The sequence below is a fragment of the Anticarsia gemmatalis genome, chromosome 17, assembly GCF_050436995.1.
Source record: "Anticarsia gemmatalis isolate Benzon Research Colony breed Stoneville strain chromosome 17, ilAntGemm2 primary, whole genome shotgun sequence".
Classification (NCBI taxonomy): domain Eukaryota; kingdom Metazoa; phylum Arthropoda; class Insecta; order Lepidoptera; family Erebidae; genus Anticarsia; species Anticarsia gemmatalis.
The window spans coordinates 8,584,532-8,599,750 of record NC_134761.1 but is presented as its reverse complement, the minus strand read 5'-3'; the positions used below and the strand labels follow the sequence as shown (position 1 = coordinate 8,599,750).

The window sequence follows — 15,219 nt, the reverse complement described above, 5'->3', positions numbered from 1 at the left end:
TTGGAGCTCTTCGCGGTCGTTCGCTCTCGTATTCGCGAACACTTTTGATCTTTCTTTTGATATAATATAAATATTTTTTGCCTCTGAGGCTGAATCCATTTTGAGTGAAATGAAATACGAGAGCGAGTTAGAAGCCCCTTTATCCGAGACGGTCGGTGGTCCCCGCTCGGCAACCGAACTTGAATAATCACGAATTCGCCTCAACTTAATCTCACTTTATTTATGTGAGTGGCTCTTTAGTTTTTATGGCACGTATTTCATACGATGCTTACTTTCATAGCCGATGGTTATCCGATGCGTGGGAAAGTTTTAGTCTGAGGTGTAATTCCTACGTAACACTCCGTTTCTGCCGAGTTATTGAAATCTAGGAGACTATTCGTTCTAATACAAGGCTTATATACTTATGTGATTATTAAAGCAGACGTTTATGTTTTATTACTTTTGGCTCGAGTACAAATGATCTGTCTTTCTTTACTTGTTATTTTAAAGATATTCGAGTTTGTTGAAATTTATTCCCAGTCTAAATATTGAGAAAGTAAGTGATCGTTCGACGGCAATAATATGCAGTCGATGCACCCACGCCGCTGCGCGTCAACGGACCTACAATATAAACGACATTATTAAGCCAAATCGTTCTCTTTACTTTTATGCTCGCCTTGTACCGAACTAATAGATGCGACAGCGGCGCACAGATAACACACATAAATATTGTCTATCTCGACACAGATAAAATAAAATAAGAAACGAGCTCGCATGTTTGATATATGTAACCTTGTTTCTTTTTCTATTTCGATATGATTAGATACAGGGCTTTTATAAAGGATAAAATTTATCTGAGATTGCATGTTTTACAGCAGCTCATAAAATGGATAATGATCGTTTTATCTTAAATATCTGTCATATTTAGACGCCGCACTGTGGATCGAAAATCGGCTGTAGAAGACATAGGATCTCGATGTCGCGAATGTTATTTTTTTTGATGGAAATGTATTCTGCTGATCATTACTGGTCTATAAAATGTCATATGACGTAATTGTGTGCACAAATGGAAGAGTTATAATTTTTTTAAGAAAATTTTGTATGGAGCTGACATGAAAAATGAGAATATCTCTGGAATCGCAAGGTTGGCCGTTATATCCTTGCACACTGATATAGTACTATTTATTTGTGAATTTTTGACATACTTTATATCGCGGCATCACTTGCGATTTTTTTTCTAAAAATCGTCAAAGTTTTCAAAAAAAATATTTTGTTTATAATACATTTTAATGTGTTAAGTATGACAATAACAAGTGTAATTTACAATATTTTTTATGCTTAGACCAAAACGTTCTAAGAAATCACAAAATCGTACTACTTCTCCTCGAATGGTGTTCTCTGAACCTCGTATAATCTTTGTTTCGGGCCTCTGAAGCTTCTTCCGAAAGACTTCCAATTAAATTAGTACAAAAGCATTTACTGCAATTATGTCCCCTCCGTGAATCAACAATTTGTCGAAAGTTGATGACATGTAGTACCCATCATACAGTTCCACGTATTTGCAGCGGTTGTTCTAGCGTATTCTTAAAATTTCGGCACGTCTACAAACTCTCCAGATGTGATAGCTCTCAGAATCACAGCAAATCTGCATATTAGGTCTTCATCGAATCCAATGATCGCTGCAGTTTTACAAGGAAACTCAAAAAATCGCCTTGCTGTGTTCCCATCGTTAGTTGTGTCTAATCCTCGCTTAATGATGTCGATCAAATGGTTGAGATCATCTCTGAATCGTTCTTGGATGAGTTTTTTTCGTGAGTCTCTTGATGGCCTTCTCCTCTTGCAGACCACTTTTTGAAGACTAGACGATACGCTATGTGTAAAAGACATTCCGTTTATGCGGGCATGAAGTGATGATAATCCGAACTCATACACGCCAGAAGAAACGGTTTTTGACGCAATGGCATCTAACTTATTCATTTATGTGGGCTTAGCCGAATACAGGTAGAGGAGGCCGCATTTCACTTCGCTACAGCCAGATATGTAAAAATTTTGCCATCAATCATCGTCACCATTAATTGGTCACTAATTTCAGTAAGTACTTGACATTTTGAGGGTACGAGAGATTTATTTTTTTTTTATTTTTTTTATTTAAAAAGACAACTCCCGCACTAAGAATTGCTCTTATGTCGCGGGGACTTTTACAAACATACAAACAACGGACACAAAGCACAACCAGACCCGAAACAATTATTTGTGGATCGCACAAATAATTGTCCCGTGTGGGAATCGAACCCACGACCTCCCGTTGCAGTGGTATCGGCGTGGCGACCTAAACCACTGCGCCACAGAGGCAGTCAAGGCATTTTGTCGAGAGTTTTTTCATTTATGACGACTAAACTGGACTGGATGGCAATACATAGGTGAGCAGGGTTTTAGATTCACCCATACGGTATCAACGTCAGCTATCAACTCTTAATGGAACCAAAGAGGTCATAAATGAGCTGGAATCATCTTCAAACCCCCTATCACCGTCAAATCCCCACCTTGGTGTTAATATCATTTGTTTATCCTGCCGTTACAAGTTCAGTATTTGGATAAGACGAAGACCTAATATGCAGATTTGCTGTGATTCTGCAAGTTATCACATCTGCAGAGTTTGTAGACGTGCCGAAATTTAAAGAATACGCTAGAACAACCGCTGAAAATACGTGGAACTGTATGATGGGTACCTACTGCATGTAATCAACTGTCCACAAATTGTTGATTCACGGAGGGGGCATAATTGCAGTAAATGATAATATATAAAAATATGATAAATTATATTGTACCACTCGGAAGTCTTGCGAAAGACGCTTCAGAGGCCCGAAACAAAGATTTTAAGAGGCTCAGAGAGCACCGTTCGAGGAGGAGTAATTCGAAATTGTGATTTCTTGGAATGTTTTGGGCTAAGCATGAAAAATATTGTAAATTACATTTATTATAGTCATATTTACGCATTAAAATGTATCATAAACATAATATATATTTTTTTAAATTTTGACGATTTTTAGAAAAAAAATCGCAAGTGATGCCGCGATATAAAGTATGTCAAAAATTCACAAATAAATAGTACTATATCAGTGTGCAAGGATATAACGGCCAACCTTGCGATTCCAGAGATATTCTCATTTTTCATGTCAGCTCCATACAAAATTTTCTTAAAAATATTATATCTCTTCCATTTGTGCACACAATTACGTCATATGACATTTTATAGAATAGTAATAATCAGCAGAATACATTTCCATAAAAAAAAATTACATTCGCGACATCGAGATCCTATGTCTTCTACAGCCGATTTTCGATCCACCGTGCGCCGGTTGATGATTTTTTATATTTATATAGGCAACTAGCAGTTGTGGCATTTCACATTACTATGCGCAGTAAAACTGGAATTTAACCTGTTCATGACAATAAGATGTGTCAATTTAATTGTATTATTTAAACTACAAGGCTAGTAACGATAGTTTAAGAACTATAAGATGACCAAAAAATATTTAATAACAAAAACTTACGCCATAGCCAATTGGCATAAAGAGAATTTAGTAAAGATAACGAATAAAACAACTTGTAGAAAGCTTAATGCATTTCTTTGAGCCACGTCACCTCAGCAACAACTTAATGACGTTAGACGAGGTAAAAGTTACAAGTAATTAACGGAGAGAAGTTGTTCATTGTGAGTCCATCAGCAGTGAGCCGCAATAAGAGGGCTATAATTCCAGCTGGTTCCATCACAGCACGTTCCGCGCCGAACAAAAGCAATTTGTGTCCGCACGAAGTGGCTTTGTACGTGCGTAGCTTCGTAGGTGTTTATTAGCGCCCTCTAGCTATGTTAATACGAACGTGTACTTGGTATCGGGTACGCGCTCTAGCCGCTGCCGTTTCACCCCGCGACCCTCTGAGGTCATTCGATATCGTTTCACTGATCACGAATTCCCGACGCCGACACGTGCTCCCACGACCGCCCGTACTCCTCCATTACAATTACACCCCAATTATTTAACTCCTAAAGTACCTATTCAAACTTTCTAATCTATTCAAGTTTCACTTTCGAAGGTAAAACAATAAAATGTTACATAGCTAATTACAACCATTCTCTTTTTATAAGTTTCAGTGCGACGGCGACGTGTCGCATCGCTAGTTTACGTACTTAAGATAACGAAACCATATTTCGATTAAGGCAGTTATGAATACTTGGATAGTTGGAAACAAAGTAGCATTGGCGGAAATCCAACGTCATTTACAATTCTGATTTAGTGTACTGCATGAACAATTTAAAACGGTATTCGAAGTTTTGCGGTAGGCGAAGGAATCTCTATTTTATTTACAACAAAAGTAAATAAAATGGTGTTTTGTTTGACAACGGTACAAGGTAATAAATGAAAGAGAAGTGAATCACCTCGTGTCGCGTAAAAACGTTTTCTTTAGAATGTTTGTGGAAGTGTCTGTAACACAACTGGCGGCCGTCCAAGTACACGCTCATCACAATCACGCAACACGCCGACATCATTTAACGACAAATTTACTGTGTCACAGAAAGTACTCATCATGATACACCTATTTACTACATCGACTACATTCTAAACAAGCCAATCTATGAGAACGTACATTGTTAACCATATCGAAAGTCAAAACGTGTACAACTATTTGCAATCCGACACATCGTTTATTGTCAATTTTAACGATCGTTGAAATATCGCAAATAAAATAAACCGTCGAAGAGCTTCGTCGGTTTTGATAAATATCCTTTCAGCGCTTTTCCATTATTCGAGGGGAGACAAATGTCCCGTTCGGTTTACTCGACTCGGCATCACGGCATTCCCTCATTAAAATGTCCCCGAGCGGCTGCGGTCCCCTCGGTTGCGAACGATTCGACGCGATAATCGATTTTATTGGCGATCGCTATAAAATCTCTCATCGTGTTTGTTTTAGTTCTGTCACACATTCCACGTCGCGAATCAATCACTGTACTATTTAAACAGTGAGTTATTCATTATGCGCGGTAAAGTGAATAAGAGCTCTAATTTGTTAGCAGTACGAGCGAGAACTTCTAGAATCAATGTTCAATTGTTGTGTAAAGCGGAACCAATCGACGTCGAGCGTATTGCTGCCATTCGATTGAAATAGAATTCTGTTTATGTTCAAAAGGTTGTTGATCCTTTTTTTCTAGAATTTATACTACATCGTTATTCCATTACGTTTTTCTTAATGTCTCACTTCCAAGAATAAAAGATTAGACAGTCATTGACAATTGAGTTTTGCGAGTTACGTTAATAATTTGTAAGTTACTTGTAAAAGCCTATTTACTATGTACGGGGTAGGTTACATCACGTTTTTGTAAGGTTCGAAATTAATATAAACAATAATTTTGATGGGTGCATTTGTGCATAGAGTTCGTTTTAAATCTAATCATCTAATAATAATAATTATCATTGACATAGCCTTGACGACAATCACCAAGACAACTAATAATCGAATCAATCATCTTTTATTTTGAACCATCCTATTACGTAAATCCATAAAATTATATTATACGGGCCCATAAATGTATTCTCTATTAATATAGGTACCTAAATGGTTTAACCAAACATGTAACTTTATTAATTAAAAGGACAGAAGATGGGGTTCAAATATCCAAAATATATTGTTCGATCAAATCGTGCTAAATCGGCCGCCTACGTCGTTACGTGTAGGTACCAATTTGCAAACAAGCTATTATAGGGGCCGCAGTCAAAAGCGCGCCAATAGAATTAAAATACTATTACGCCAATACAAAGTTGATTCAGTGGAGGCGAGCGACTAGCGGCTCTAGCGAGGCGGCGGCGGCTCGACCGGCGGCCGCGCTCCACCGCGCGCTCTCGCTTGCTCGCTGCTCGTGCTCCTGTAATTTGATTTGGAGTGGCGCGGGGGAGCGGGGCGCCGGGATCGATAGCGCGGGCGAGCCGGGGGGCGACACGGCACCGGCAGGAGGGGCAACCACCAGGCGCGTGTTGTTATGGAAACCGTAGCTACCCTCGCGCCTCCAGATTTCGTCGGTTGTACCGGTAAATTAAACAAAGGAGATCACTTATATTATTTTCAGGTTCTCCCCGAGCTTAATAGATCAGATTTATAGCGAAAACATCTATCTACCCTGCAAGTTATAGATTACGCACGCATTCGTATTTATAGACCATTCATAGGTAGGTTTGTTTTAATTACGGCATAATGGTAATGCATGTGTGATTTGTGAAGGATTTTTTATATTAACGTATGAGCAGCTCTTAATAAGAGCAAGTGGGTAAGCGAGGCCCATTTTATGTTAAACACGTAAACAGGCAAGTAATACGAGCGCTCGGAGCGTGACGTTCCTTTGTGTTATGTAACTGCAAATAAATAAGCCGCACCGACATATGTACGGTTACTTTGTAAACATAATAAACCAGTATTCTATGAAATAAAGTATTTTCTTATAGCGGTAAAAAGAGTGGTGTTTGTGTATGTTCATGTAACATGAATCACGTTATTAACGACAACCGCGAATGAGAAAGCAGCCCGCAATTGTTTTAAAACAAGCGGTTATTTGAGAACGAAATTGCGAATACAATTTTAACACGTCGCTATGTTTATTTTAATTAATGCCTAGCAATTTTGTTCTGCATTATGAATAGTGACGTTATTCAGTTCAATAGGGCAGGGCTTATGTCAAACGGTTGATATCTGACATCACTACTTAGAACGATATGAGTCGTAACAAAGTAATTTGTGTTACGGAAAGCAATAATGTAAGGTCGGCCCCGTTAATAATGGTGTACTAGTACTTATCCGTCGTCGAAACTTCATATTATTATTTATAGGTGGGTACGAAAGCTATTATCTTGTTAAACGATACGTGAACAGGTATAACCACTGTATAAAGAGAAACGCGAACGACTATTGAAATTAAATATTTACTTATACAATAGTTTATCGAAATAGTTCAAATATTCCGGTTTGTTGTTTGTTGACATGATTACACCTCGCCTAAACTACCTAAACCTAAATAAAAGGTTTTGAATTTGCGGTTTGCGGTATTGTATTTAAGTTACTAATATCGAATTGCAGAATTACGTGACGGTATGCGGAATGGTGTAACAAATTCATTTTAATTAATATTTGAATAGCAATTATTCTGCTTTTAACGGTTTACTGTTAATTAGTCGATTGGGACATCACATTTAATTGATTAAGATCACAAATCATTAATGATATTCCGCTGTACTTCCCATAAAAGTTTGAAACGCGTATGCTTTGCAACACACTCATAAGTTTCACTACCTACATCATGACTTATTATCATAAAATAAACCATGGTGGGCTCTTTGCGACACAATTCAATAGGCGCATTTAAATTGGCTAGACTAGGAGATAAGCAGACACGAAAGGGCGGGCGATGATGCTAATACAGTGCACTTAACCTGGCCTACGGCACCTTGCGGCGTCCAACGAAACTGGTTCCGACATCGACCTTCATATCGTCCCGCTCTGCGCGCTTATGTTGCCCTGGTCGCTCCGATCGCTATGCTCGATTGATTTTGATTCGATTTTATTACATTTCGATCGGAAACTTATCGGTTTGGTTCATGGATTTTAATTGAGTGATGTTAAGTTGCCCAGTTGAGTTTTACGTCAGATAAAGAAGTTAAACTAAGATAACCGCCCCTTACGAGAATATCTATATCACTTTAAAAATTACATTTTATTCGCGGAAAAATGTATTAAAATTAAATTTATTTTATATATTTCACTCTGAAAATGCATTTATTTATCGAATCGAGCTTTTATAATCAGCAAAATACATAAACTTAAACATCTCTCTCAATGACTATTAATAACTAATGAAGACAGCATTTAATTAAAATAATTAATTAGCACAATGAATATGATAAGATTAGCGTTGCAAAGCCGTGACCGGAGACACGTCATCGACAGAATAACGGGAAAATAATAACATTTTAATGTTGTAAGACAGATACATATTTTGTAAAACTTCGAAAACTACGTAGTATTACCTTATTGTGGGAATCGTTATTTTAATCCCCGAGCAGGCAAACCGGCTCACGTTCATTTTGACTAATTTGGGCAAAAAAATTGACGGTGATTAAAATATTTTAAAAACGCATTTGAAACTAAAGACATTACAATTTAAAAAAAGAATGATAAAAGACCTAGGTATTATATTGTCTCATATAACTGTAAAGCTTAATATAAGGTATCAATGTAATTTATTTTTAACCACGTAATACCTATATTTTCACTTTAACAAAACATATGGTTTATTTTTCGCTTATATCTTCCGCATTTGGATAAACGAAGTAAGCACTTTAGCGATGAGTTAGTTTCCAAATGTGGAATGGAAACCAGTAAGAATTTAATCGAGTTGAAATGACTATCAATTTGCGTTTCCGATAAGCAAACGGGTTATCGCAAAGAGGACTTACGAAGCCCGGACACACCCTGGAATTATGCTTATTTATTCAACAGTCCGTAATAACTTAGATGCATCAGCTAAATTCAATTTACAACACTTATCTCTGTATTTTAATACTCGTTTAAATGTCCAAGATCGAAGGTAGGTACGCAATACTTTTCCCCATAATTGTACATTCGTAATTAGCCGGAGTCCATACTCATCATGCGACTGCGTGATTAAATTCATCCACGCCCGTGGTCATTAAGTTTTCGAACATGGAAATGGCATGGCAATTCATGGCATGCTAATGAAAGAGGCGTCTCTCTCCGAATGGCCGGGTTATCCGTAAATCGCGACAGTATAATCGCGTGAACACTATAATTGGCCTTAATCAAGCGAGATGGCGTGCACCGCCGCACCGGTGTTAGTTCTTCTATGTTCAGCTTCAACCAATTGCATCGCTAATTATATGGATTACTTCGCTTAATTTTATTCGTCATTTGAACTATTCGGAATCGCTTTTGTAAACTACTTTTATGACCTAATACAAGTTGGCAGAGCTTAGCTCATGCCAACATTTAAATCGTTGATTTGATCGTATTATACAATACGCCAAACGTAGTTTTGAAACTGTGTTTTGGCACTAACAATAACAACTATAAATGTGTAAAGGACAATAAAATGTTTTTCTTTAATACTAAAATGTAAATAATGAACAGATGTTGAAACTGTGACAGGACTGCTGAATAAATCATAGTACCGCAGTTGTTTTCTTTTCTAAAAGTTTTTAGCAGCGTCAAAAATTACAGTGAGAAACATGACAAATGTCTGAATACTTGATGTGTTTTTGTATTAAAGTACAAAGTGTCATGGTTGCGGAACTTTATGAAAATGTAAGAATTCGCGCGAAGCCGGGGTAATTGCTCGTTGCGTCATACACTCGCTCGGTAATGTCGCTAAGAAATTTCTCTGGGGAAATGGGAAAACAAATGAGAGAGCTCTTATCTACGCATTACCGCCGCGTACAGTGATTTACGATCCGGCTACCAACTCCACACATGCGAGCCTTACTCCGACTTACATTATACCGGTTTTGCCGAGCGAAAACACATAACCTGGTTGAGAAACAGACGTGAATTGAGTGTTAAACATGCCAGTTGAGACGTTGCATAAATGCTTCAACATAAACAAGATCGTCCGCTGATCGGCTGTCATGCAAAATGACGCTTCGTCGTGATTATGTTCAACACAACACAGACTGACTGCCGAGACCTACCTAGGGTGAAAAGTTTGAAATAATTCATATTGTATGTTAAATCATCATTATAATTATTACTTATTGAACATTTGCGTGAACGGCTGGAAACAATTAGCTGTAAATTATCGTGCAGTAGACAACACGACAACTTCATCGTTTTTCATTTAATTAACTACAGTGGAATGAAAACTGAAAACGAGTATTACTCACAGATTATATACCTAGATAGAGCTAACTGCAAGCTCTTCAGGCCGACAATGACTTTGTGAATGATATCGTGTACTATGTCTATTGACTATTTATTGAAGGCGCGGCCTTTCCGGGAAGAGCTATTATAGTTTCCGCAGGTAGTTACCCGAAATCAACCGAGGCACAAGTGACTCACGACGATGAATGATCGCCGAACATCAACTAAAAGGTGTCTCGACAAAAGGAAATAAATACCATCCGATTAACATCTTGAATAGACACAAGTACTCGCGCAATCATTATCCGAATAGCTGAACTGAATACAAATAACGCAACGTTCAGTTTGCGTTCAGCTTTCCTGTTATTAGATTGCTTAAATAATAAAACTAATCACCTAATAAAGTTGCTGCCACAGACGTCTCATTGAAAATTTGAAATTAGCCGTGGGCTGTGATCAAATGGAGCCCCATTACATTAGCATAGCGTTTAGTTTGAGAACATGTCTTACAGCGCGCAGTGAGTGCGGCGCGCCGCGGGCACACGGCAAATTGCCAGTGGGCGGCGCGCGCCGTGATCCCGCGACCCCGACGATAAATATTCTATCTATCGTGTAAGATCATGTTCGTCTGAGCACGAAAAAAACACGTACCTACTTACTTCAACATCGTCACAACATTACATACAAGTTCTCATTCATAAGAATAAGTCAATATTTTCTAACTATAAAATCATATAAGTAATACCTACATACTTACGCATTAAATCGAAATAGCTGAAGGAAAAGCGCGCACAAATATAAGAAGTCTTTGAATTCAAATTAAAATTAATCCATCTGGAAAACAGAAGGATATGAAAAATCCAACAAAAGGGACAAAGGAAAAAATACGAAAACGAATCGGACGAGAGATGAAAGAAGCATAAAAGAAATAAGACGTCCGCGTCGGAGAGTTGCCGCTCGGCGGCCGGCGGTTGTGTGTTGTGTTCCGAGTACCAGGCGCGCATACCTCGAGCGGAGTGTTCAATTAAACCGCGCTCAGATCTAATCAAGTGTGATTTTAATAGAGTGCGGCCTGATCGAGCAACAGCAGCTCACGCGGACCGCCAGGATTGACAACAGAATAGATAACGGTTTAGTTAACAATTTATTCAATTAATACCTACACACTACACAGACAGCGTCGCCGCGCTCGATATCGTTATACAATCTTGTGAAGACCGTTACGACTGATAAACGCGAAGGTTGACTTTTACTAGATACTTAGATTAAAAAACAAAAAATCTAGTAAGTATAAAGTAAGTAGGTACGTATTTTAAGATACTCGAAAGAAAACGTAAACAACTCGTTAAAATCCTATTAAACATACAAATAATAATAAAGGTACCTATACATTATATTTGAATAGCCTCCGGGCTATCGCAATTCTATTCCTGAACAACATTCGAGGCATAAGCACAAAGAGCAAGGCAATAAGTACGGTGTACAATAACCGATGCCATGAAAGGGAACAGCGTAGTTCGTGCACAAAGCGAGCAGTGTTTCGCGGACCGCCCGCAGCGACTCCCGCAGCGCTGCGAGCGTCCAAAAAACTTACAAATTGGACGCGAAGAGCATGCTACGAGCGTCGAGAGTCGAGCGCACCACTAACGAGCGTCAATGTTTAAAACATTCGCTCAACTTACCACTTGGCTCGTCTTGAATTGCGCATTGTTCCAGATCATTTATTACACTCGTGCAATTCCGCGTACAAAGAATTTCCCCTTTAAAAATCGTAGAATAAGTATACGTATGTGCTAACTAAGTAATAAACCATAATACTGCCAATCCAGCGTCGTGAATTTCACTTTGTGTCACGACAGAATGTGGAGAGAAATAGCTTGTTAAATGTATTTGTTACTCAACGCTATGCTATTGCCCTTAGTAGAGTCAGCAAACACAGATAGTGGTATAATGGTCATAATAAATCCGGTTTTCTATTAGCATTAGCTAGCACGCGCGTGAGTTCGTAAAACACGCTTTTGAGAAGCAATTTGTCATTACACTTTTGTTTGATCGTAAACGATACTGAAATGTTAAGCTCGGTTTATCGCAAGTTTATATTGAACTCATTACTAAACACAGCTTTATGAACAGCGGTGGTTTTTTGTTTGCATCGAGTTTGTTTATTAATTCATTTTGAAGCGATTTCTTTATGGTCGCCGTTTATATTTAAAATAAGTGTCCGGATATCGGGGTTCGATATCTAAGTTGAGTTAAGTGCAGTGTTGAAGCCTGTACGATGTAAAAGGAAATGAGAAAACTGTACTTAAGTATGCTTTCTGCGTATAAAACACGCCGTGTGTCCGGTCAGTCTGTCGGCAGACGTCACACCCTTATAATTCTTAACCCCATCGAGTGGGGTGAAAACCATAAATGTCTGTTTACATAGATCTGTTTTGTTATATCTTTCGAGAAGGTAGGTGGTGTGGTGTTTACTTATCATTCTTAAGTGCCATTGAGCTCGACAACGTAGTTTAGGACCCTCGAGACACTTCAATGTCCCTTTGTGAAACGTCGCTTTAATGTTTTATAAAGATTTTATGTCGTGCCGCGTAAATATGTCACCTTGTCGCCTGGTGGACAGCTTTTGCGTTAGGTACTTTCTACCACAGTTATTAAGATAAATGTTTTTTTTTTTTTAAACTTTAAATAGGTGCGGAGTTCAAGACAAACTCTTAATAATTACCTACCTACTAACGTTTTTTTACAAAAGTACAAACCAATCCAATATAGTAGTACGTTTGTTGTGATCATATTTTCATCCTTAAATGAATGCTAACTTCTATTACTAAAACTATTCAATATAGCATAGTCTTAAGTCTTTCACGAACATATGAATGAGCCCGCATGTACAATTCTAAGCCATTTGTGATTGTCGGGTGTCGGTGCTCGCCTTATCGGCACCCAAGCCGACCATCGTCGTCTAAATGGGAAAGCAAACAGTCGGATGCTTGTTGACACGGCGCGATTCGGACGCTTTATAAATATTTCGAGCGGGCGAGCAGCCGCCTGCCATTATCCCATTAGGGAAGGGCATTACTCACTCAGAATGTGAAGCTATTAGCCGGTGTTCACGTCGCCGACTACCTACACGACAATCCGTTGGCTGCCTTGCTGGTAGATAACGAATGTTCATATTGACTTTATGTAGGTAGGTACCTACCTATATGGACAATTGGACATCCCTTTACTACACTCGAGTGGTGCCTTTGTTGTGTACGAAACCTCAGTTTTAGACAATATAATCTTTGATACTAAACTTGCGGTTATTTATGTGGGTAGGTATTAGAATTATTGTTTCTGTTAAATTAAGTTCATAAAGTAATCTGATGGTTTACTTACTGCTAATGTTTTTACCTATGTCTGAATCATAAACTGACAGTAAATCTGCCCTACTAAATACTTACTACACTACATGCATTTTTTTTATGTCAAACGTACTTTTCAAAAAAAAAAAAAAATAGAGCGAGCTTCGTGTTTCGAACTTAGAAATAACATCGTGTTACTAAAACGGTGTCCGAGTTGATCCCTAATAAGTTTAACTGTGGTTTGACACAAGTTTATAGCGATCAATGGTATACAAAGTACACTGTATACATCGCTGCCTACGGTCTAGAGATGTACCCGTATACGCTATTCAATAGCTCAACTTAGTTTGCCAAATGTTCGCACATGTTTGTTCATTTTACTTTAAAATTATCTATTCTTTTTTTATAGAAAACATGTTGTAAATAAAACGAAATAAGTACCTATTGCTGTTATTCTAATTTAAATTTAAATATAATTTTTTTTTTTTTTTAAATCTTTAATTTTTCTATACGCTATTCATGACTTACTTCAATATTTATAGCTAACTGCACGTTCTGTAGGTAGGTACCTACTAAGTATGAGGATTTGGGATAGGCAAAAATGTACTTAAGTATTTAATGAGTAGGGAATAGCACAACCAATTGAGTTCAAGTAAATAAATGTCTTTGAATATTAACTACATTGGTAGGTAGGTACCTACCTACCTTATATTTGTTTTTGATATGAAATCATCAGAACTTTAATATTGTACAACATTATCAAACACGTGTTCCTAACCAATGAGAATGCTTCACTACACATCTAATCCTTAACTTCTACTATTATAAATAATAATGTTCTTTGATAACACAGAATACCAACAATAGGGAGCAATAATTTGTAATATTGCATATTCGTCATTGTGTAAACAGGTTCAAAGTTATTCGGCCGGCTAGTGACTAGTGGCCGTGGGTCTACTGGTCCTTGTTAGTTGTTAGTCTGTGGCGCGGGCCTCGGCGTGCCGTCGCATCCTCGCGCGCCGGCCGACGTCGTTCGTTTATACATGGCCCATCGAACCTCGCCACAACCTAGCTAAATCTCAGTACACTCACCTCTAACTGCTACGGTCTCTTCTACGCCACAACAATCCACCTCTTTGTCTTTCAATATACGATCGATACGCACCGCCTCTCAACACCGTAAAAGCAAAGTAAATTACTTTTAATCACCATTCAGCACATAAACGAACACGGCCGACCCGTTTCACAATAGTATTCGCCTCGGGTCTCACACAAAACACGTAACAGTAAGTACACAACACGGATGATGGCAAATCCAGTGCGATGCGAAGCAATCCATGGGCAATGTTATAAAATAAAAACAAATAACACTGGTGATTTCACAGTGGAAACACAAAATTATCGTAAGAGCGTAACGCACGTCAGCGCCGCATCGAGTCGGCGGACGACCGCGGAACTCGGTTTAGGCGAGCAACGCTACGTGTCCCCCCTGTCAGTGAGGTGTGCGTGCGAGCGGGATGCACGATACCACTTCGTATGAGTGCGAGAGAGAGCCACGAAGGTTTATGAGGCGGGCGGCATAAAAATGTGAGAAGGGCGCGTTCATACAGAGCGGAGTACGATCGGCGTCGCCACAGACTACTGCTATCTTGGATTGATCCACTGAGTGAATAGATAATGTTTGTTGTAGTGTTTGTGGCGGCATCGGCACAGCCGCCCATTCATTACAATAATTATCCAACAATTAAACATTGCGACAGAGGTCGTTGCCGTTTAGCTCGCTGTTACCGTGCCTCGCATCACTGCCGTCGAGTGCCGCCGCTACAGCCCTGATAATAATTGCTGCCATAACTTGAAGCTTTTTCTATTGTTTTATTACTAACTTCCTGCATTAGAATTGTAGTTTCTGTGAGCTTTGATTACAGTTGGGAGAATATAATTCTGTCACGGTCGAGCCGTTTTAGCACGTTCATGTTCA

At 38.6% G+C, this 15,219-nt stretch overlaps 2 protein-coding genes across 5 annotated transcripts in view; one reads left to right on the top strand and one right to left on the bottom strand.

Moving 5' to 3' along the window:
• LOC142979732 (uncharacterized) overlaps nt 1–14,717 on the bottom strand; it is a 95,163-nt gene extending 80,446 nt beyond the window's left edge. For 3 of the 4 annotated variants that reach the window (XM_076124842.1, XM_076124838.1, XM_076124840.1), the window contains exon 1: nt 14,334–14,717. The gene's annotated coding sequence lies outside the window, so the exon portion shown is untranslated. The remainder of the gene's footprint in view (nt 1–14,333) is intronic. The other variant, XM_076124841.1, reaches the window with a different exon arrangement.
• The window catches only part of LOC142979735 (uncharacterized), a 150,730-nt gene that overhangs the window by 53,703 nt on the left and 81,808 nt on the right, over nt 1–15,219 (top strand). The window lies entirely within an intron of this gene.